This window comes from Prionailurus viverrinus, chromosome C1 (genome assembly GCF_022837055.1).
Source record: "Prionailurus viverrinus isolate Anna chromosome C1, UM_Priviv_1.0, whole genome shotgun sequence".
In the NCBI taxonomy this organism is placed as follows: domain Eukaryota; kingdom Metazoa; phylum Chordata; class Mammalia; order Carnivora; family Felidae; genus Prionailurus; species Prionailurus viverrinus.
In genome coordinates this window covers 122001640-122023883 of record NC_062568.1, presented here as the reverse complement: position 1 = coordinate 122023883, position 22244 = coordinate 122001640, and the positions used below count along the sequence as shown (strand labels likewise).

Sequence of the window (22244 nt, the reverse complement as noted above, 5' to 3'; positions counted from 1 at the left end):
GCCTGTTTCCGATTCTGTGTCTCCCTCTTTCTCTGCCCCTCCCCCGTTCCTGCTCTGTCTCTCCCTGTCTCAAAAATAAATAAACATTAAAAAAAATTTAAAAAAAAAACAAGACAAAGCCATGAGACATGTGAATCTTAAATCATTCATATTTCATTTGCAAAAGCAGGTATAACGTCCTGTTTGTCTTTCGACCTTTAGTTCCTAGTACAGTGCCTGACCCACAACAGCTGACAGATGGTTGTGAAACTGAATTGAACACATGGAATGATCAGTATACCACAAAAAAGTAAAAACTCAGGTGGCATTTAAAATGTTCTTCTTATGAATTGCTACGTTTGCTCTTTTCTCATGGTGAGAGTTGTTTATATAGTTTCCCCCTTTGCCTTGGTTGCCAGGGAGCTTAGAGTCATTATTTTAGCCCTCAAGTTCAGTACGTTTGCTTTCTTCTTTCTTTGAAGGGTCTCAACAGTTCTTTCTATCTTATTAACTTTATAATGTTGCTTTATATAGTCTTGGAAAGAAGGCAGGACACAAATAAATTAAATCGTATCTCTGACTGTGTTCTTTGCTCTAGAATGAGGGTGAACATCAAAGCCTGATTGGTGGCCAATTCCTGGAATTGAGATGGCCACTTTAAGACAAAGGCAGGGCAACAGGAGACAGAGGTGGTTTTATTTTGGGAAGACCTATCTGGTGCTCTGCTGGAAATCTGGCCCTTCCAACCTCAACTCTGGGACATCCAGAGAGATTAAGAAATGGTTTTCTTCTTAGAGAAGAACCACAGGAAGACAAATAGAACATGGGCTCACTAACGCACAGCTAGCTGCCAGAGTGAACACTGACTGCCCTAGGGGAGAAGAGGGGTGGGGGTAGGGAAGCAGAAGGAAAAATGACAGGAGTGGCAGCAGAGTGGCATTAGCCTTTGAAGGGGTGGGAGGGGACAAAACAGAAAAAAAGAAAGCGAGAAGGAGAAGGGGGAGGGGGAAGAATAATCACTTATCAAGTACTATAAAATCCTTGAATAAATACTGAATAAATAGCCTTAGCCAGGAACTAAGGCTACAGTGATAACAAGACAGAACAATTGTCTGCTCTCGTGCAGTTTACATTCTAGCTAGGGAGAGGGTGGGAAAGACTTTTAACAAGTTGTTACAGATAAGTGAGTTGAGGACCAGATGTATAGGTAAGACCAAAGGATGATGAGGAACTGGGTGGAGACAGAGTGAGAGAACACGCTCCACAGAGAACAGCAGGTACGCGGCAGTGAGGGATGACAGTGAGGGAGGACCGGCTGGGGGCACAGGGGAGGCAGGAACTGCCCAGGGCCTGGAGGTCAGGGTGAGGATGCCCCACAGTACACTAAAAGCAGTGGGAGGCCATCAAAGGGTTTGAGCAAAGTAATGACCTGGTAAATTTACATGTCAAAGGATCACTCCAGCTGTGGAGTGGAGGATAAACTGAAGTGGTGGGCGTGGAGGCAGGGAGATGGGAGCTCTCAAGCTTATCAAGGTCAATGCATCAGAGGAGGGTGGTGCCAGTGGGGCCAGAGGGAGTGGTCAGATTCAAGGCAGACCGGATTCAAGGTAAGGATGGGTTACAGGTTTCCTGTGGAGAGTGTAGGAGAGGGATGAGGCAAGAATCTCATTTCTAGCTGAAGCCTTGGGGCGAAGGGCCAGGTCATTTTCCTAGAAAGGGAAACCTGGGATAGAAAGAAGTAGGAGTGAAGACAGAGGGAAAGATCACACGTTCTGTGCCATACGAGCTGACTTTGAGGATCCTATGAAACAGTCAAGTGGACCCACAATATAAAATTGAATGTATGGATTTGTATCTCAAAGGAGAGTCTGGGCTTGAGATACAGTTGGTAAGTTGTTGGACCACAGAAAGTAAATGAAAGATTTAGGATTGAATAAATTCACTTAGAGAATATCCTTGAAAAGGATGTAGAACAAAATCCAGAACCTCTGACTGTTAGTGGTCAGGGAAAGGTGGCAAGGGACACTAAAAAGTAGCTTCCAGAAAGCTTTCGGTGGGTGTTTGGTCAGGAAAACAGGCATTACTTTAGATATCTTAAGTAGGAAGGTATAGATACAGGAAGTGAGGTGCTCAAAATCTCTTGGAATTTACAGAAAGCAGGAAACGCTGCTCTCAGATTTACTGCTGTCAGAAAATTAGGAACTTGCAAGAAATTGCAAAATCTCTAGAGGCCATGGCATCTACCTGCTGCATGGAGGTGGTAATCTGCAAGAGAATGTTGGAGCCAGCTATAAAACTCCCTTGTGCCTGTGCCTACCGTTGTTGGAGGGAAAATAACTTCTGTTTCTCCTCTGCCTTCCAAATCTCACACAACGGATTCTCATTGGTGGGACCTAAGGCAGAACGGCTGACAAGGGATGCTGGAAACTGAGTTGTTGAGACTTGGAGTCCCCTGTAATACAGGGAAAGCATAAAAAGCAGTGGGGTTGGATGCTGAATGACAAACAAAATTCAAAACCAGGCCAAAAACTGCAGCAGCAGAAATAACAAAGTAACAATAATATTAGTAACAGTATTCAGCCTAGGCAGGAAAGTATAGTGTCTCCAACGCTCAGGAAAGAGTGTTTCAAAGAGTGAACCTTGCTCCTCTGGTCTCTCCAAATGTTTCCTACATTGCCAGCCTCCTGCCATAAACTCCTTACTGTTTGAAATACCCACAGTGATTCCTATTTTCCGGACAAAAACTCCCTCTCTGACAACAGTATCTCCTTTGCTCTTCTCCCTCCTCTACACACGTGATTGTTACTATTTCGCAGAAGAAGGAAGGAGGAGAAATATGAAATAATTTGCCCCAGATTATAAAGCTAGTCCTAGCGAAGCTGACATTTTAATCCAAACTCACATCAATCCAAATCCCACACTCTATCACACTAATATTTTGTACACAGAGTGTGGAAAACAGACTATGAGAGAGAGAGACAGAAGGGGGGGAGGAGGAAAGCAAGAGTCGGGGAGGAGCAGGAGGGTGGAGGAAGGGGCATAAAAGAAAAAAAAGCAAGAGAGACAACAGCATCAGGAAAAGAGAAAGAAAGAAGGAAACACAGCAATCCTTTCTGTTCTCCCCCCACCCCCAACTTGCTTCGTTTTCATTCTCATTTGCTGGCACCAGATCACTCTGACTTCCTTTACCGAGCTCTCTCCAGTCCCCTTCCTCTCTGGTGAACCCCACCCTCCTTTCTCTATTGCCCTCACTTCAGTTCAGGTCTTCATCATTTCTTGTCTGAATGACCGCAGACTTGTCCCTAGCCAATTCATCCTCCACATCGCTGCCAGAGCGATCTCCTAAAGCAGAAAATTGACCTCATCTGTTATCTTCCAAAAGGGTCTCATCTTTTTTTGTAAGAAGTGAAAATGCCTTGGCATGGCCCAGTCTTGTCCTGGCCTGCCTCTCCATCTTCATGGCATCCATCCCCCTGCACGGTGTCTCGTGAGCCAACAACACCAGCTTATTCACTATTCGTAACCAAGTCACAATTCCTTTGACTCCAAACATCTGCTGATGCTATTCTCTTGGTCTGGAATGTCCTTCCCTTTCCCTTGCTTGTCTGACTCTTACTCCTGCTTCCTTCAGTTCTTTGCTCAGGGAGCTTTTGCTGACTTCTTGAGCCGTGTTGGGTGTCTCTCTGGCACCTTCTGCTAATCTATATAGGGCACTCACCGCACTCTGCAGTAACTACTGGGTAGTTTTTCTGTTTCTCGTGAGCTCTTTAAGGCAAGGAATCATCTGTTTCCAAGCAACAGGTATTTTCTATCTATTTGACATTTAAAGAGGGAGTGAATGGGGGCACCTGGGTGGCTCAGTCGGTTGAGCATCCAACTTTGGCTCAGGTCATGATCTCACGGTTCATGGGCTTGGGCCCTGCACAGGGCTCTGCACTGACAGTGCAGAGCCTGCTTGGGATTCTCTCTCTCCCATCCCTCTATGCTTTCCCCCCGCCCTCTCTCTCTCTCTCTCTCAAAAATAAACATTTTTTTGGGGCGCCTGGGTGGCGCAGTCGGTTAAGCGTCCGACTTCAGCCAGGTCACGATCTCGCGGTCCGTGAGTTCGAGCCCCGCGTTGGGCTCTGGGCTGATGGCTCAGAGCCTGGAGCCTGTTTTTTGATTCTGTGTCTCCCTCTCTCTCTGCCCCTCCCCCGTTCATGCTCTGTCTCTCTGTCCCAAAAATAAACGTTGGAAAAAAAATTTTTTTTTAAAAATAAAAACAATATTTAAATAAATAAATAAATAAATAAAGAGTGAGTGGATGGATGAATGAAGTGATAAGGATTGTGCAATACGGACAGAATATCTGTTGCCACAGTAACCCGCTGATGTGAAGAAAAATACCCTCATGAGATGATGATCAATACAGTGAATGAAATCAATGAGGATAACACGGCATATAAAAAAGAAGTTGACCAAAGGCCAAGAGGCCAAAGAGCTGGTCTGAAACACAGGCTTCTTACTCTCAGCCACCCATCAGCTGACAGCTCCCAAGCAAGGAGGAACTGGCGAAAGCTCAGCTTACATTCATGCGTTCCGTTCACGGTAATATAAGAATATAATGAGCTACATATGTTTGTTTTGGTTGCTTAGTAAATCTGTTTATGATTTTGTCCATGTTGTAGAACTCGAATTATTGTGAAGTAACCCAATTTGTCAAAATTGTGAAGTTGAAATCTCTACCTAGGTACTGAAATCAAAAACCAGTGACTCCAGATGCAGCCTATCAACCACCTAGTGGGTCCCTCCTAGACAAGAATAGACCATTCTAAAGGCAACCCCAACTCCGTACATCCCTACCTAGTGGTCAGGGAAGCAGGGAGGGAGGAGGTAACAACATTTGTATCTGAGCAGTAATAATATAGCATTTACTGAGGACTTTCTAGATGCCAGTGGGCTAAATCCTTTCTATTCATTATCTCACTGAAGCCTCATACCAGTCGTATGGGATTTGTGTTGTTATGTCACTTTATTGAGGGAGAAAGAGAGGCTTTGAGGGGTTAGGCAAATTTCCTGAAGTCAGGGAGGCACAAGTGGCAGAGCTAGAATTCCAGCGTTTCTGACCCCAAATGACTTCCACCGCTCATTTGCTACACTCGCCTGCCTCTCTGAAACGACTCACGCAGGGGTCTCTATAATGGGCAGCGGAGATGTTTGGCTAAGAGCGAAAGAAAGCATGATACAATGAGGTACCGAAGTATCATTGACTACTACCGCAGAAGTCACCTAATGAGAAAAGGATTTTGTTCGTCCTAGCAAACTAAAATTCATTCTCTAATGTTCAGCTCAAAGGGCCCCTCTGCCGTGGGTGGGCCTTCGTCAGTCCTCAGACATAAAGCTGACTGCTCCCTCCTCTGTTCATACTTCTACATACCTCTAGAAGGACGCTTTCTTTTCTTTCTTTTTTTTTTTTTTTTTTAATTTTAATCTTCTATTGTTGTGGTCTGTGTGTCTGTCTCCTTAATGGAACTGTGAGCTTCTGGAAGAACACAATGATGCCTCATTCATCTCCCATCCCCAGCTTCTCTCACGGTGCCCAGTGCATGCCAACCTTGCACATGTTTGCAGAGTGATTCGAGGCGGGAGTTATATAAACAATGAGGGCTGTGGTGCGATCTGAGATAAGGGGGAGAAAACAAGAGTGAGCCTCTGCCCGCTTGTGCACACAGGATGTGACCTAGACATCCTCTGCTTGAAAGGTGATGTTCGTATTTTGAGTTGTTGCAGGAACAAAGGGAAGAGAATGGAAGAGAGAAGCAAGAGTTTTCCTGTTCCTGGGGCTCTCGGTGGGTGGCCGGGCTCCTGGCTGGGATTAGATTAGCACCTTCCACCTCTGCGATGCTGTTGCTACATGGAGGGGCTCGTAGTCACCTTCTAGTTATGAAACATAACACAAAGATTCTGATAACAGGCCTCGAAGCAAAACAACACATGCACACTCACTCGCTCACAAAATCCAAAGCAAACTTAGCACAATTTGGAGTACAAGCTAATCCATCATTTCCATGTTTGCTCACTCTGTCTGTAAGTACCTTGTGGACAGATGATGTAGCAGGTTTGCAGTGGGCTCTCTCTTCACAGCCATGCATCATGCCAATTTGGAAAACCTGCAGTCACCCAAAAGGACAAACTCTTAAATTAGTCAAGACCCCATTTTAAAAGACAAGGAGAGGCCTTCTGGACCCCAAGCCTTGCGGGGCGCATACGAGAAAAGCCTTCTGTCATCATACTTGGCACAGAGATTTGCACTTGAACTGCGTAATGTTACAACTACAATTTTCAGCCCCACAGACTAAACTCTGGAGGGAAAAAATGAATGCTAAGTACCTGCTGTCAGTTTTGGCACTCGGAGCTGGAAATGAGTCTCTTTCCCACAAGAAGTGGAAATAAAAACAAACCACTCAGACAGTTTTGGCCTTTACATGGATTTATGAGCATAATCTCTCTCTCTCTGTTTCTTGCTCGCACGCAAACTCACACACACACACACTCTCCACATCGTGATCCCTAAGTGGAACAGGTTCATATTAAGGAGCAGTCTTGAAAATCTGACCAAAACAGAAAAGAAAGCCATCCCGGTCTCAAGGACTTTGCCATACCCAACGTGATGTGTATTTCTGGTGCTTTTACGAGCACTTGCTTTTCCAGCAAGAAGTACAAATACACATGATACCATGAACAGCACTACTTATGAAGCCCTTTCCTTCCAATTGAAGAGGAAATAGGACCACGTTTTTTTTTTCTTGAATAAGTTAAATCATTGAGTTATCACGTCATGTAATTGTTCAGTCTTTTAAGGTCTTTGTTGTGTTGCTCAATAAAAAAATATAATTTTCTCAGTAAAGGCTAGTGCCTGGCACAGAGCAAACATTCAATAAACGTTCGTGAATGAATGAATAAACAAACAGATGAGAGGGAATAGTCAACTATAAAGATAAGGATGACAGATTTCATTAAAATGCAGTAATGTTATTATGGTCTTTTATTGACTGGAACACAGACAAGGGAGCCACCTGAACAGGATCATAATTATAGACCTGCCACAAATTTTCAAGGTTTTATGGGAAATGTTTTTTGGTTTTTTGGTTTTGGTTTTTTGTTTTTTGTTTTTTTGTTTTTTTTGTTTGTTTGTTTGGTTGGTTTGGGTTTTTTCTGGCTCTACTAAGACTTTCTATAATGTGGGCAAAGTATTTATCTCTTTTTCCCTCACAAGGATGTTATAATTCACCATGTAAGTTGTATTTTTTTTTATTTCGACCTGTAGCTTAAAACTGCCACAAGCTGAAAAGTCAGCGCACAGGTAACAGTAATACTAGTGGGGCCTTTAATATATTGGACGCCGGCTTAAAAATCCCACTGTGAACTCAGTCTCCTCAGGTCGCCAGACCTCCTAGGAGTCAATAAGAAGTCCAGCTCAGTGCAGAGCCCCAGGACTCTCCCTAAAAGTCCAACAAGTCTCAGAAATGACTGTCCTTGGATCAGGAAGGCCAACACTCCACAACCTACCATTGTAAGGATTCTGAGGCACACTGGGATTATCAGGGAATCTTGTTATAAGGCAGATTTGGACTTAATAGGACCAGGATAGGGCCTGAGATTTTGCTTTGCTAATAAACTCCCAAGCGATGGTGATGCCATTGGTCCATGGATGGGCCACCTGTAGTAACAGGAGACTGGAGATTTCTGCAGCCACAGAGGTGGCTCATATACTCAGATCAGAGAGAGTATTTGGAACAGCTTCCTATCTTACTACCAGCCCTTTACAGCACAGTCTCTGGAGTCAAACAGACACGAACTGGAAATCCTGATGTTGCCACACTCAGGAGCTTTGGGACTTTGGGCCAATTTTTCATTGTTTTTCAAGTTTCTTCATCTGTAAAATGGGGATGATAATACTCACTTAATAGAACTATTGTGAAAGTTAGTAGTCAAACAGACTTAAATTTGAATTCCAACTCTCCCCTTAACACCTAATGACTATGAGATTTTAGGGAAATCACCCAACTCCATCAAGCTTCAGTTTTCTCATCTGAAAAAGGAAAGATATTAATCCCTAATTTGCAAGGTTGTTTTGAATATTAAGGGAAATACGGCAATGTCCCCAACATAGGACACATTCCTGGGGTTCACATTTACTTTTTTAAATTATTGAATGTAGGGGTTCAGAAGAAATAAGTCATAAAATTAAAATACTCAGAGAAAGTTCTTGGAGAAAGTGGACTTTTATCTGAGTCTTAAAAGAATATAAGGATCTATAGAGTGGACGGGAACACTGCTATGTCATAGACCAGTCAGAGCAGAGACTGATTCCCACCCTCTTCACCTGACTAATTCTTACTTCCCCCTTAGGCCTCAGTTTAGATGCCATTATCTCAGGGAAAGCTTTCCTCCCCACAGGCCAACCTAGTCCCTACACTTGCCATCAATACAATATTCAGTACCTACTGCCATAATTAGACACTCAGCTCCCCACACTAGTCACTAAGGTCCTATAATGTTTGGACTGTGTCTGCTTTGCTCACAGTTGTAACCCTCAACCTAGCACAGTGTTAGCCATTCTGTTCCTATTTTATGCATAATTTAATGAAATTGAATTCAGAACTCAATTGGTCAGGTCTCAAAATACATTTGAAATGAGATGTAATTTCCTTCTAAAAATTATACATGAAATGTCAGAATTTCCACTCAACAACAGGAATTACTGAGAAACAACAGCCCTTTAGACCTTGCAGGAGATAGTAGGTCACAGGCATGAGTCACAGGCTTACTCTCAGTCTAGCAGGATGATTAATGCATCAACCATGGTGGGATAAGCATTATTATCAAGGTGTATATGAGGTATTACTGGAGCGCAGATAAAGCAGCAATTTCCTCCTCAGGAAGGAGTGGGAAGGAAAGCAGGTGGAGCTGCAAAGACGAGGACAGTCGAGCTGGTTGTGAATCCTCAGGAGGATGGGTCGAGAGCACAAATTCTGAAATGTAGCTCCGCCACTTACTATTTGCGGAAACTTAGGCAAGTGACTTGCCTTCTTTGTGCCTCAGTTTCCTCGTCTGAAAATGGGATTAATAATAGAATGTCCTTCACTGGATCCTTCATGTGGATTAAATAAATTGATATACGTCAAGTGCTTAGGGCAGTGCCTGGCACTTAGGAAGGGTCATATAAATGTTAGCTGCTGTTGTTGTTACGGTTCTATTTAGCTGTAGCCAAAAATTATTTTCACCTGCTAATCAAAATTTGGCTTTCTACCTATAACGGGTTCAAGTCCACTGTGTGTCCGGGCACAGCAGCTGAAAACAGCCCATCTAAAGAGAAGGGAGTAGAGACAAAGGCAATCAGAGGCAGACGAATCAGGTATTAGCTGACTGCAGTAATCTAGATGAACAGTGATGAACAGTGGTGTTTTCTCACATTCCGCAAAGAGAGCAATCAGCCCATGCCAGGGTTTTGGGGTGTTTCACTGGAGACAGCTAGGAGGAGAGAGGCGTGAAATCTGTCTTGTATATTTAAGTGTGAGTGCCAATCAAGTGAGGAGTCCTTCTAAGAATGGCTTCTTCTAAGGGCTATTTTTTCCCTCACAGTCTTTTAAGGCAGGAAGACGGCTTAACACATCAAAGAAGCATCATTCATTCTATGCGTTGCTCTGGAGTCATCTTCTCTATCAATATTTCATGAAACAGACTCCCCAGAACCAGCATGCAGACTGAAGGTCAAGAGAGGGTTATTTGCCGCAGACGCTGGAAGGTTCCACTAAAACCCACTGATGTCATATTCTGAGGCTGTCTACAATTGAGACAAAGAATACTACATCCTAGAGCAGAGTTTTAAGCAAAGAATTCTAGAAAAGACATCTATTTTAGAAACAAGCAAAAAGCCCTGCAGTGTCTTACATTCGTTACACGATCCAGTTCCCTGCTCCAAACAGTGATGTTCCTCTGATTACTCAGCTCTTGGTTTTTCTTATCTCCACTCAATTAATTGTCAGATGATTCTTAGTCATAAGACAGTTTTGTCACATGATAAGATGGTATGTGATTACTTCACACTTCCTCCCTCCAGCCCAAAATTTCACCATTGTGACAGAATAATTTTGGTGAGAATCTCAGAATTTATGACAACTTCAATCTCAGCAATAGTTCTGTTTTCTGAGTCTTTTCTGGAATAAAAACAGTAGACAGTCCACTAGAAATAAACTGAAGAATGGTCAGTTACCCATTCCATCCTACCCCAAGGCATCACCATGAACTCCCCAGAGCAAGGAGTCGTGTCCAATTAAATGCTTCTGTCATATCTTCAGCTCAGGTCATGATCTCACAGCTTGTGAGTTCGAGCCCCGTGTCAGAGCTGTGCTGACAGCTCAGAGGTTGGAGCCTGCTTCGGATTCTGTGTCTGCCTCGCTCTCTGCCCCTCCCCCACTCACACTCTGTCTCTTTCTCCTTCAAAAATAAAGAAACATTTAAAAAAATTTTTAACAAAATGCTTCTGTCATATAGCATTCAGCACAGTGCCTCATGCATAATTCTATTTTTTATATTATTTGATGATGATTGCAATCCTTGGTTCAGATATTTTTAGAAAATCTTTATTGTATCTCAAATGCCTGAAAAAATAAATCTCAAATGACTTAGCAGCACCAGTGTCACCTGGGAACTTGTTAAATATGTAAATTTTCTAACCCCACACAGCCCTACTGAAGCAGAAGCTGTGGGGTACAATCCAGCGATCCACCTCTGAATAAGCCCTCTCGATAATTCTGGTACATACCAACATTTGAGAACCACCACACTACATGTATACAAATTAATTTTCAAACAAGTTCTTCGAGTCCCAAAAGGTTAAAACATCATTATGCCCATTTTGTCACATCTTCCTCTACACATCAAGTTACCTGCTGAAAATCCTCTGGTGGTCCGCTAGCACCAACGTGATAAAATACAAATTCCTTAACTTGGTCTACAAAGATTTTTACAAGTCTTCCCTCCCTACCACATACAGCAGGCTTCAGACCACTGTGCACAGTCTTCACTCCATGTGATACATGCTCTGGACCCTCTCCCTAGAACATTCTTGCCCTTCCTTTGCTTGGCAGACCCCTCTCCTCCTCGGAGACAAAGCTCTGATATCACCTCCTTCCCCGACTCCCCCAGGTATAATTGGGTGCTGTGTCCTCAGTCTTGTTCATTTATCTTCATGGGCATCTATTAAATCATTTTGTAATTTATCTTCCCATGTCCAAGAACCCTGGGATAAACAATAAGCAATTCAAGAGCAAAGACTGCATCATCAGAGCTAAGTTCAGTGCCTGACTCTATCAGATGTTCAACATGTTTGTTGAATAAGTGCTCAATGCCACAGCCACAGAAAGGTAATCCAAACATTTATACACTCTATACTAAGACAAATACAACTAAGATCAGGAAAGGAGTTCATGTGATAAAGTCTTTAGCTGGGGCTGAAAGCCCTTGTGAATGGAAATTTAACGGCAGAAAAAGGAAGTGTGGCCAAGTCAGAAAACATGGTTTTTGACTCCATCTCTTACAGCCATTTAACCTTGAACAAATGAGTCCCTGGGTCTCAGTTTCCTCATATGTAGAATGGGATGGAATAATACCTGCCCTGTTTACCTTACTGGTTGTTGTGATGATGTCGTGAAAGATATCATTAATGTATCAAGTCCTATCCTTATGCAGTTTGATCTTCTTCTTAAATATTACATTAATGAAAACATTAAAGTTTGAAGATTTCAATGCATTCACTAAACATGAGGTGTTGTGATAAGAGGAGGAGGAAAGGAAAAAAGAAGTTCACCAGTTCAAAAACATTCCTTTGAACTTAGCAGAGGTGTCTCAACCCAGGAAAACTTCCTGTGGATACTTGCTCTAACCATGGGTTTGTTTGTCTGTTTGTTTTCTATCAATCTCCATGCTCCCACCCTTCAAATATCTTCCAACTTCTGATTTCTGAAGGTGAAAGCAACAAGGGCGGCTTGTGCTTGTTGTCTCCTTCCCCACCTCCCTTCCACATAGTCTCTATTCCCATTTTCTACCTCTCGCAAGGCAGGGGAAGTCTGCCAATTAGGTTTATCATCATTCTCCCAAGAGCCTCATGTCATACAATTATGCCAAGCTTCAGACTGCCTGCAGTCAGGTTATCAGACCACTTTCAACTTCAGTCTTTTTGGCAGCTATAAGGCATTTGGTGGGACTGGGCAGGGCCTTTAACTCACAGGTTGCTCACCAAGTACAGTTAATGCTTAAGACAAGAGTAAAGGAATTTGAAACGGAGTCTGGCTTTGGAAATTCTGCTTAAGGGATGTCAGCAGTTTATAAAATTTAGTCATGTTTTAGATTAAGTTTACTGCTTTTTTTGTATGTGCTAATCCATAATCTCCTTTCATTGGCAATATGTTCAGTCTATTTTGATAGTCCTGTTCAGACTCTATTAATCATATGATGTGATGACTTTCCTACTTTTCAATGTTTAAGATACTCCGAGGAAAGTCTGTCTCCCCAAACATTTATGTGCTACACTGTAAGCCATTTTTGCTATGAAGAGAGTTGTAAGATCAAATATGGGCTTTATAGTGCTGACAATGAATACAGATATGGGCAGGCAGGCTTGACCTCTTGCAACAAGGATGGTGAGCAAACAGCCTAAGCAAAATTGAGAGGAAATGAAGCAAAAAAGAGGAAACAAAAAGGTGAGAAAATAGAAGGGTGGAGGCTAGACAGGCGATCCATGAGGCCACAACAAAAGGAATGTGTTATATGACCAAAGTAAGACCTCTAGAAAGGGCTCGTGTGCATAGAGAACACACAGGGCTCTTCTCTGATGCAAGAGGTAAACGTTGAAGAAAAGAGAATAACTTGTTCTGAGAAATTTCTAGACTGAGGGAGAATCCAGGAAATCTGCTAAAGTTTAAATAGTCATGAGACCAGACCAGTTTCAGCCTGGGAACCAAGAGGCAGACCCAAAACCCTAAGAAAATGTGTGCTTCTTCCTTGACAAAAATGGATTAAAATAGCTTAGAATACATATAGGAACAGGGAGAAGTAGCAGTCTTGGAAGGGCCAACTGGACTATTAACATAGGCTACCTAAAATAAATAATGTAAGATATTATAATTATATCCCCATATGTAGCTTCTTCCACGAGCTCTCGCCAACCTGCCATTGTTTTCATCCTCTAATAGGGTTGATGATGGATGTGTTCTGCCAAAGAGGACACTGGAGAGTAGGGGATCTCTTACACAGTGAGGGGAAGCTCCCCTTTCCATTGGTTGATGATGGCAAAGATACACATAAATACCATTGGTCAACTGGTGTCCCCCTAATAAACACACAAGATTGACCTGATTCCCTGCTCCACTAATTGGGAAGTTTCCATGGCCTATGTAACATTTCTGAATTGCTAGGGGAATGGAGGTTGAACCTCTAGTAGTCACTTCCAGATATGAGCTCCTATTTGCACTGAAATGTTCATTTCAAGGATCATCATAGATAATCTCATCTGTCAACTATGGGTCCCAATTCTTCCTCATACTGACCAGATATTGAATTCAACCCCTTTTGCTTAATTTTCATCACCCCCAGTCAATAAACCAACAAAATAAATAAAACCAACAGAGGGGCATTTGTGTGAATAGAAGACTGTCAAAGAATGAGGCAATGGCAGGATATACACCACAGATATGCAACTTAAAATTCCTTGATTGTATCCCTACTCCCAGAAGTCTCTAGGCCCCTTCTCAGAATGGACTCCAGTCTTCCACCATCCTGCTTCAACCTCGTCTCTCTTCTCTCTCACACACTCCAAAAATTCTGTTCATTTATATAATATAAAGGTCAATTATCTATTTTTTTACTCTGGTTCTTACCAATCCATCTTATTCTGGGCTCATCTTCTACTACAAGAAGCAAGGTGTTGCCTTATTATATGGAGGCTTAGATCTCACACATAAGCTATTCTACATTCCCAGTGAATATGCCAGTTCAAAGAACTATTTGTTTTAGTGCCTCCTGTGTGCCACAAGTTTAAATGCATAAAGTTCATACAACATCTCTAACAATACAAAACTGGAGAAACTTAAATTCCAAACAGAAGGGAATGGGAGAAATTCACTATATTTAGTCACTTAGTGAAGTAGTGTATTCAGTAGGGATCACAAAATACAAATCACATTTCAACTCATATGTGCAAAAGTTGTAATCGTAATTTATTTAACCTCTAATTCCTCTAGTTTGACTCTACTGATTAGTGGGGAAAGATTAACTCACTGTCCAATCTGATTTAAAGTTTAGTCTGCATTGATAATTTAGGTGGTGGTCAGACGCCTTGGATAAAAAGGTTAAATCTCTCACACACTGCCTCTCTCATTAAGATGGCATCTGACTAGGGGCGCCTGGGTGGCACAGTCGGTTAAGCGTCCGACTTCAGCCAGGTCACGATCTCGCGGTCCGTGGGTTCGAGCCCCACATCGGGCTCTGGGCTGATGGCTCAGAGCCTGGAGCCTGTTTCCGATTCTGTGTCTCCCTCTCTCTCTTCCCCTCCCCCGTTCATGCTTTGTCTCTCTCTGTCCCAAAAATAAATAAAATAAAACGTTGAAAAAAAAAAAATATTAAAGATGGCATCTGACTAGAGCGGGGCATCCTATGTGTCCTTTTGGCATCAGAAATGAGGAGGTGCCCTTGAGTGCAGTATTGCTTCCTCCTTTGGTCTCTGGAGCAGACCCAAGGCTGCTCTGTGATTTGCCAACATTCACTGATGGAGGCTGCTGCTAGTTTAGCTCAACCTCATCTCTTGGTTTTGCCAAGCCCCTGTTTGCACCTTGCTTGATTAGGCCTTGCCTTGGCTTCTGATGGCTGAACACCTCTAAGCAGTTGTCAAAGACCCCATCCAGCCCCTGACTTACAGTCCACCCCCAGGCCTCGCTGCTTGCTTACCTTGGTCCACCACAACAAATCACACAGGCTCGCTGGCTTTCAACTCAGTATGGACACCTCTGGGAATAGAGAGGTATTCCAGAAAGTGGCAGCCAGACCCTTTGCTGGTGCAGTATAACCACACAGCCCCTCTTCCTAATCAGACAGAGCTACCCTACCATGCACAGAGGTCTCCTCCCAAATTCTTAAACATAAGTGATCAGTGGGGGGAGGCACAGGGTAGGTTTTCTCCAGTTATAAAATGCACAGTAAATTGAGAACCACACTTAATTCTTTCACTTTCCTCCCTTCTCTCTCCTCTCTGTCCCATCTGCATCTGAGATTGAAAGGGAGCAAACTTTTATCTTGCTTCCTTTTGTGTTAAACATAGCCCTGCATCTACTGAGCAGCAAGCTTCCTGCTTTGCTGTTGAGGCCAAAACAAGCATCTTCTTCACACCATAGGAAAACTCTATGGTCTAGGTCATCCAGGCTTGGTGGTAATGTGCAAGAGAGGGCTTTGGCCAAAGGAATAGCAAATCCTTTCTCCTTGTAGCATAATCCTATCTGAATGTCAGATGCTAAGTATTACCTCACTCTTGCTCCTGACATCACTCCCACAAGCAGGAGGTACCTTGGCCAAGGTGAAAAGATGAAGGTCAAGTACTCAGGAAGACAGAAAAGTATATGAATAATTAAAAATGTATCACCATTATAGAATAACCATTTCAAAATATGCTTATGAAGTTCTTAATAAAAATGCACATGTTAGAACACTATTGGAAAGAAAGCAGGATAAAAATGTATGTGGAAAATAAAATCACAGTTACACTAAAATGTATACAGAGGAAAGGTTAACAGGAAAGATACTGAAATGTTAACAGTGGTGGTCTCTGAGCAGCTGGTCTATGATTCTTCTCAATTTTCCTAATTTTTCAAACTTTCATAATGAGGATATACTTTTACAATGTTTACAATCATAAAAATTTTATAATTTTTAAAAATTTGTTGGCTGTAAATAAAAATTTTTTTAAAGTTTTTTTAAAAGTAAATTTAAATAAATATTTTTCCTGCAATTTATTAACTCTTTTACCAAATATTTATTGAACACCTGCCACATTCCAGCTACTGTTCACGTGGGTTCTGGGTACAAATGAGACAAAGTCTCTGCTTTTGTGGAGTTTTACTCTTTAATAGGAGAGGAGGGAGATGATAGTGGTGTCAAAACCAGTCCAAGGTTAAATGAATTATGGAACATCAATACAAAGAACTACTATGCAGAGTATATTAAGTATATACTATACTCTGCATAATTGTATACTAGTATATACCATACTATATGTATATCAATACAGTATATACTATACTCTATGTATATATAAATACAAAGAACTACTCTGCATAGTGTGTGTGTATATATATATATATATGTATGTATATATACACACACACTCTGCATAGTATATATATATATATATAGTATAGTATGTATATTATATATATATGCTCTGCAGAGTAGTTCTTTGTATTGATATATATATATATATACAGTATACTCTACCATATATAGTATATTCTGCATAGTAGTATATGTAATATAGTACACTATACTATATATTATAATGTACTATATTATACAGTAGTATACTATACTATACTATATATACTATACTATATATATATATATATATATATATAATGTTATACTATATGGTACCTAATGATAGCATAGTATACTATAAATATAGATATATCAAAAATACACAGTATATAGTATACAAAAATACTATGCGGCTATTAGATATAATTAAGCAATGATACAGAAAAATTTTCAAAATATAATCTTTAGAACAGTATACAGAGCATTGCTGCACACACACATACTTGTTTAGTATATCTCTTTCTCGAGGAATACATAAGAAGCTGTTAACAGTGGCTGCCCTTGGGAAAGATCCTTAGAGAATTAGAGGGCAGAGGTGGCAAGCAGATTTGCTGGGTATATTTGAATTATTTAAGATGTGCTTGTATTGCCTATTTTAAAAAAGAATAACTTAACTACATTTTAAAAAATGCTATCGTTCCTTACCAACCATGCAGTTTGCTGCATCTTTTTGGAACATTTAAGAATAATTTTGACTCTCTCAACCTTCAATTCTATTTAAGTTTTTTCTATGAAAAGAGTGTCAATTTACATAGAAGGCTATATTTAGAGAATGCTACATATTCATTTAGTCTCCTGATACAAAAAAAAAAAAAACTTTTAGCCTCTTAAATTATCTTTGCATATTTTCATTCAACGATCCTCTTAGCAAGCTAACATGTTCAGTGGGGGGAAAAAGTCATCTTGAAGGGCTTGAAAAATAAAAACTAAGTAGGAGGGGACTCTGCAGGGCATGAAGTCCAAACCTCAAAGTGAGAACCCCCTTAACATGTGGTCTTCTGTTCTTTATGTAAATACCACAGAAGTTTTACTCTCTCATGAAACTACTCACCCCGTCTGGAGACAGCTCAAGTTACCATAAAGGCCTTCATGTATTAGGTAGAAACCTTCAATTACCAACTGAGGTTTTTTTCTATACCTGGAATACCCACCCTGTCTGACAACCCCCTTTCAGAATCCTACCAGGTTTTCTGAATGCATTAGGCTTATCACATAATCACATCCCCCACGTGCCCCTGAGGGCAGATCTGCGCTTCCTTCTTCTTTGAAGCTCCTTCTGCACAAGGAGACACAGTAGGTGTCTGAATGTGACCCTGGAATGTTGCACTGAATGTGAGCTCACTACTTCAGCAGGTGCCTTCTGGGCCCTGAAATTACATCTGAAGCAAACGGCTCAGCAGTGCAGTAGAGAAGGTAGCCAGGAGGCAGTGGGACCCATCCCAAGCACAAGCACGAAGTGGGTGTGACAGACAGGAAGATGGCGATAGTTTCTGTTCCTTGTGCAGCTGAGCCACTAGCTGCTGCATCTTCAGCAGGCTGGGCAATCAGGGTATTTGTGTGCGGCGGCCTGCACACCGGGCGCCGTATTTAATGTTCTTCAGCTGTGCAACAGGACCGCCAACTATGACCCTGCCTTCATCCTTATCTAATCATTTTATGGGGCATTAAGCTGCCTTTGGCTAAACCAGTTGCCAGCTGCAACAACACTCCAGGAAAGGACACAGCCCCCTCTTAGGATAAAGCGCGTTGCACTAGTGGCACCCGCCTGTACATAGCTCTGATCCAGAGCTTATATAACTTATCTTGGGCTCATCCTCCCTCTCCTCTCCGCGCAGGGCCATGGAACTACACCCACTTGGTGGAGGCAATTGCTTTCTGAAGGTGCCTGTGCTATGCAAAAGCACTGGGAGGATTATAGAGATAAAGTTGGTGAGCCTTTTTCACTTGGCATCATAAAGTTCACAGTCTTGGGTGAAAGGCAGACAGCTCATTGTTTAACTTTAGGGCCAAGTTTTCCCGGGCGGTAAATATTAATGATCCTGGTTTTGCTACAGTCAGTGGTTACCTGTGTGGAGAGATGCAGAACCCGTGGGCAACCTGAAGGCATCTCGGACATGTTTTTGCTTGAAAGGGGAATTGCCGCATGCCTGTCTTCATCCTCACCCTCTTCTCCATGTGCCTCGCTTTGCTGCCGGCACATGTTTGTTCTGCAGCTTCTGGCAGCTGCTACTCAAGGCAGTGGGATTCCAGCAGGTGAGGAATGTATATTATGCAAACCATGGCAACCAGAAACACCAACATTCCCTATACCTCCCTGAAAACCAATGGCACAGCTTTTGCAACAAAGTGCGTATGTTAGAACAGTCTCCGTCCCAGGAATAAGCTATGAGCCTTGACAGAGAGGCTCTGTCAGAGAGTATGGCAAAGGGGGTAATGACACTGGTGTAGGAGACCGCCTGGGTTTGGACCCTGGTTCCGAGACTGTTTTACCTCAAGCAGGTATGGCAACACTCTATTGCCTCAGTTTCCTCATCTGTAAAACAGGGGAAGGATCTCAAAAGGAAGTTATGGAGATTAGATAAGTTAATACAAGTAAAGTGCTTAGAATTGTGCCTGGCACAGAATAAACCCTCCTTACACGTTAGCTTGTCTGAAAGACAATTGTATCTATGCCCAAGTAGTTATTATTTATAAGCCCATGATGCCCAAAGCTCTAACTCCAGAGCAGACCTCTCCTGAGTGGCTCATGGGACATCTCCTCCTGGCTGTTACCCCAGCTCCTCAAACTCAGCATATCTAGCACCAAATTCATGATTGGTGCCCATCCAGGATGAGCTCTCTCTAGGACCCTCTGCCTCTAAGAGCAGTACCACTATTCACCCCGGGTGCAAGCTGACACCCTGCATCTCCTTTGCCCTTCGTGCTCACCTAATCCAAGCCATCACCCAGCCTCTGATTTAGGCCATGCCAGTCCCTCCCAACTGGTCTACCCTCATCTTCTCTCAACCCTCTCCAATCTGTCCTCCATGCAGTAGCCAGAGTGATCGGCTAAATCATAAAGCTGTTGAGACACAGACACACATGCACTTCCCAAAATCCCTCAGTGTCTCCCCATGGGCTCTCTCACAAGAACTAAAATCCTTCCCAGGTCTTACACGGTCTGTCACCACCTGCCTCCTCTACCTCACCTTGTACTGCTTTTTCTCTTTGGGCTTCCTCCATGTCCTTGGACACCATGTGCCACTCTACCCCAGGGCCTTTGTACATGCTGTTTCCCCAATCCCTTTACATTTCATTTATAATTAACTTTTGCTCATCCTTCAAATTATAGCCCAGATGCTTTCCTGAGGCCCTGGTTAAAGTCAGGCTTCTTTCTCATATGTCCTCAAAGAACCACGTACCTATCAAGCCATGCTCATAATTAGATATACATTAGTGTGATTATTTGAGTAATGTCTATCTTCACAACAGACAGAAAACTTAACAAAAGCAGGAACTTAGGATAGTAACCAGCCCATGGGAGGTGCTCAGAATTTTTAGAATTAACCAACAGAAGACTTACATTATTTAGTGATTCCTCCTGCCCCACCCTGTATATCACCCCCACTGAACCCGCATGCAGACCTTTGAAATTAAGTACGATTGTCTCATTTTAACAGATGAAGACAGTGAGTCTGAGAAACTAGATCATTTGTTCACGATCATGCAGAAAATAAGTGGAAGAGCTTCAGACTTTTCAGAAATAAAGCCTCTTCCCACAAATGCTTTGACAGCTTGTCTTAAATAGTCCTTTTTAACAGCCCAGAACCTTTGGTTAGGGAGCTATTCCTATCTGCGCTCAGATACTGGACTGGTCTCAACCAGAGGCCCCACACACCTCAAATCACTGCTGTCCTTGCAGCTCCACCTTGCCTGCACATCCTGGCCCAGAGAGGGAGAGAGCTCTTGCCAAATGGAAGGCGAGGCCTCTGCTAATCTTCAAGTCACTGCCCAAAGCAAAGAGATTCCCCCACGTGCCCCCGGCCCCAATCTCCAGCAGAGACCATCAGCACCCAGGTATCACCACTCCACCTTATCAGTCGGGGTCAAACCAGGAAAACAGAAAGCAAATTTCCATATTTCAAACAAAGAGAATTTTTTACACAGGTGACAAAAAAGAGGCTGATTAGCCAATCTGTGCACAAGGCAGCACCGGGGGAATTAGCAGCAGTGGGAAGCCACTGTCACCCTTAGGCCACAAGGACTAAGGGAGCAGGAGCCTTACCAGAGCCCACGGGCCTAGATCATCTTTGGTATGGAGGAGAACCCCGATGTGGTAGGGAGGATGATGGCCCCTTCAACGATGTTCACATTCTAATCCCCAGGACTTATAAACATGTCCTCTTACAGGGCAAAAGGGACTTTGCAGGTGTGATTAGGTGAAAGGTCGTCAGATGGAGAGCTGACCCTAGATTATTCAGGTGGACCTAGTGTAATCACAAGATTCCTCACAAGAGGGAGTAAGGAAAGTCAGAGTCAGAGAAAGCAACGTGACAATGGATGCAGCAGTTGAAGTGATGTGGCCACAAGTCAAGGAACATAGGCAGCCTCTGGGAACTGGAAAAGGAAAGGAAACAAGAACTTCCAGAAGGAGGGTGGCCCTGCTGACTCCTTGATTTCAGTCCCATAAGGCTTCATTCAGACCTCCAGAACTGTAAGATATTAACCTTGTGCTGTTTACGTCCCAAAGTTTGTGGTAATTTCTTACAGCGGCCATAGGAAACTAATGCACCCAGCTTATCCGTTCTTCCCATGCTGCAGTCTGTCCACTAGCTGAATCCAACAGGGAGCCAAGTGACAGAGAAGCCAGGGAAACAGCCTGCAAGGGAAGGACAAGGAAAGGATCTGGGGGGAGAAGGCCGGGGACCACTGCAATCCATGTATCACCCCTGTGGGAAATGTGTGCTTCCAACACACATCTGAGACTCATTTTTCTGAGTTCGTTTAACATATTATGCATATACATCATCCTGTTGAGTTTATTCTAATCTAAGTGGAAAAATCACTAACCTATTGAAGCCTGTGCTGTATTAGAAGCACCACAGACACAAGGCTTATTCTCTCCTGAGCTGTTCAAATTCATTATCAGTCGTGAGAACCAAGGAATAACATTTGGTCAAGGAGTACTTTTCATAAGATGGTCTAGTAATTTTATGGACCCCCCCCCTTTGATTTTTCCTATTTTATTAGCATGTAAATCAAAACAGATGACATCACCTTATCTTTCTCAACTGTACCAATAACGGACTACAATCTATAAAAGGAAAGTTCTGTATACAAAACAAGCACTACCTGGGTTATCATGTGAGCAGGGTCCTGCCCACTGCTCCTCCCCGTCTCTGAGTCAGTCCCCCAGTGTGATGTGGCAGTCCATCTCCATCAGCTCTGTGGTCAGAAAAACAAAATGGGTCATTGCCCTGTGACAAAAGGACTTTCACTGAAAATACAGCAATTAAGAGAAGTTTGAGCTCCAATGGTCTCAAATGCACAGAGGAAGCTTGTGCCCACAGTGCGTGGGTGCCAGGAGCAGACAGACGGACAAAGCAGCACAAGCCCACCAACAGCCCACCAGGAACACGTTTAAGGATTCAATCAGACAGAAGGAAGTGGCTGAGAGCCACTGATGGAGGGGACACGAGGCCTTGGAAAAAAGCTGTTTTCTACATTACCAGCATTTAATTGAAACATTCTGGAACCGCCAGTCCCAGGACCTAAAAATAGGGCATCACAACAAAAGACTCAATAGTAAAGTTTTCAATTGTGAGATTTTCTTTTTACCCAAATGATATGGAAATATCTAGAACTCATGTTAGGTAAGGCAA

The 22244-nt window shown here is 42.7% G+C and overlaps 1 long non-coding RNA gene across 2 annotated transcripts in view; it reads right to left on the bottom strand.

Annotated features, from left to right (window-relative positions):
* Nucleotides 1–21801, bottom strand: part of LOC125172879 (uncharacterized) — a 68596-nt gene extending 46795 nt beyond the window's left edge. For both annotated transcript variants that reach the window (XR_007154858.1, XR_007154859.1), the window contains exon 1: nt 21715–21801. This is a non-coding gene — a long non-coding RNA (uncharacterized LOC125172879). The remainder of the gene's footprint in view (nt 1–21714) is intronic.
* Nucleotides 21802–22244: the final 443 nt, after the last annotated feature.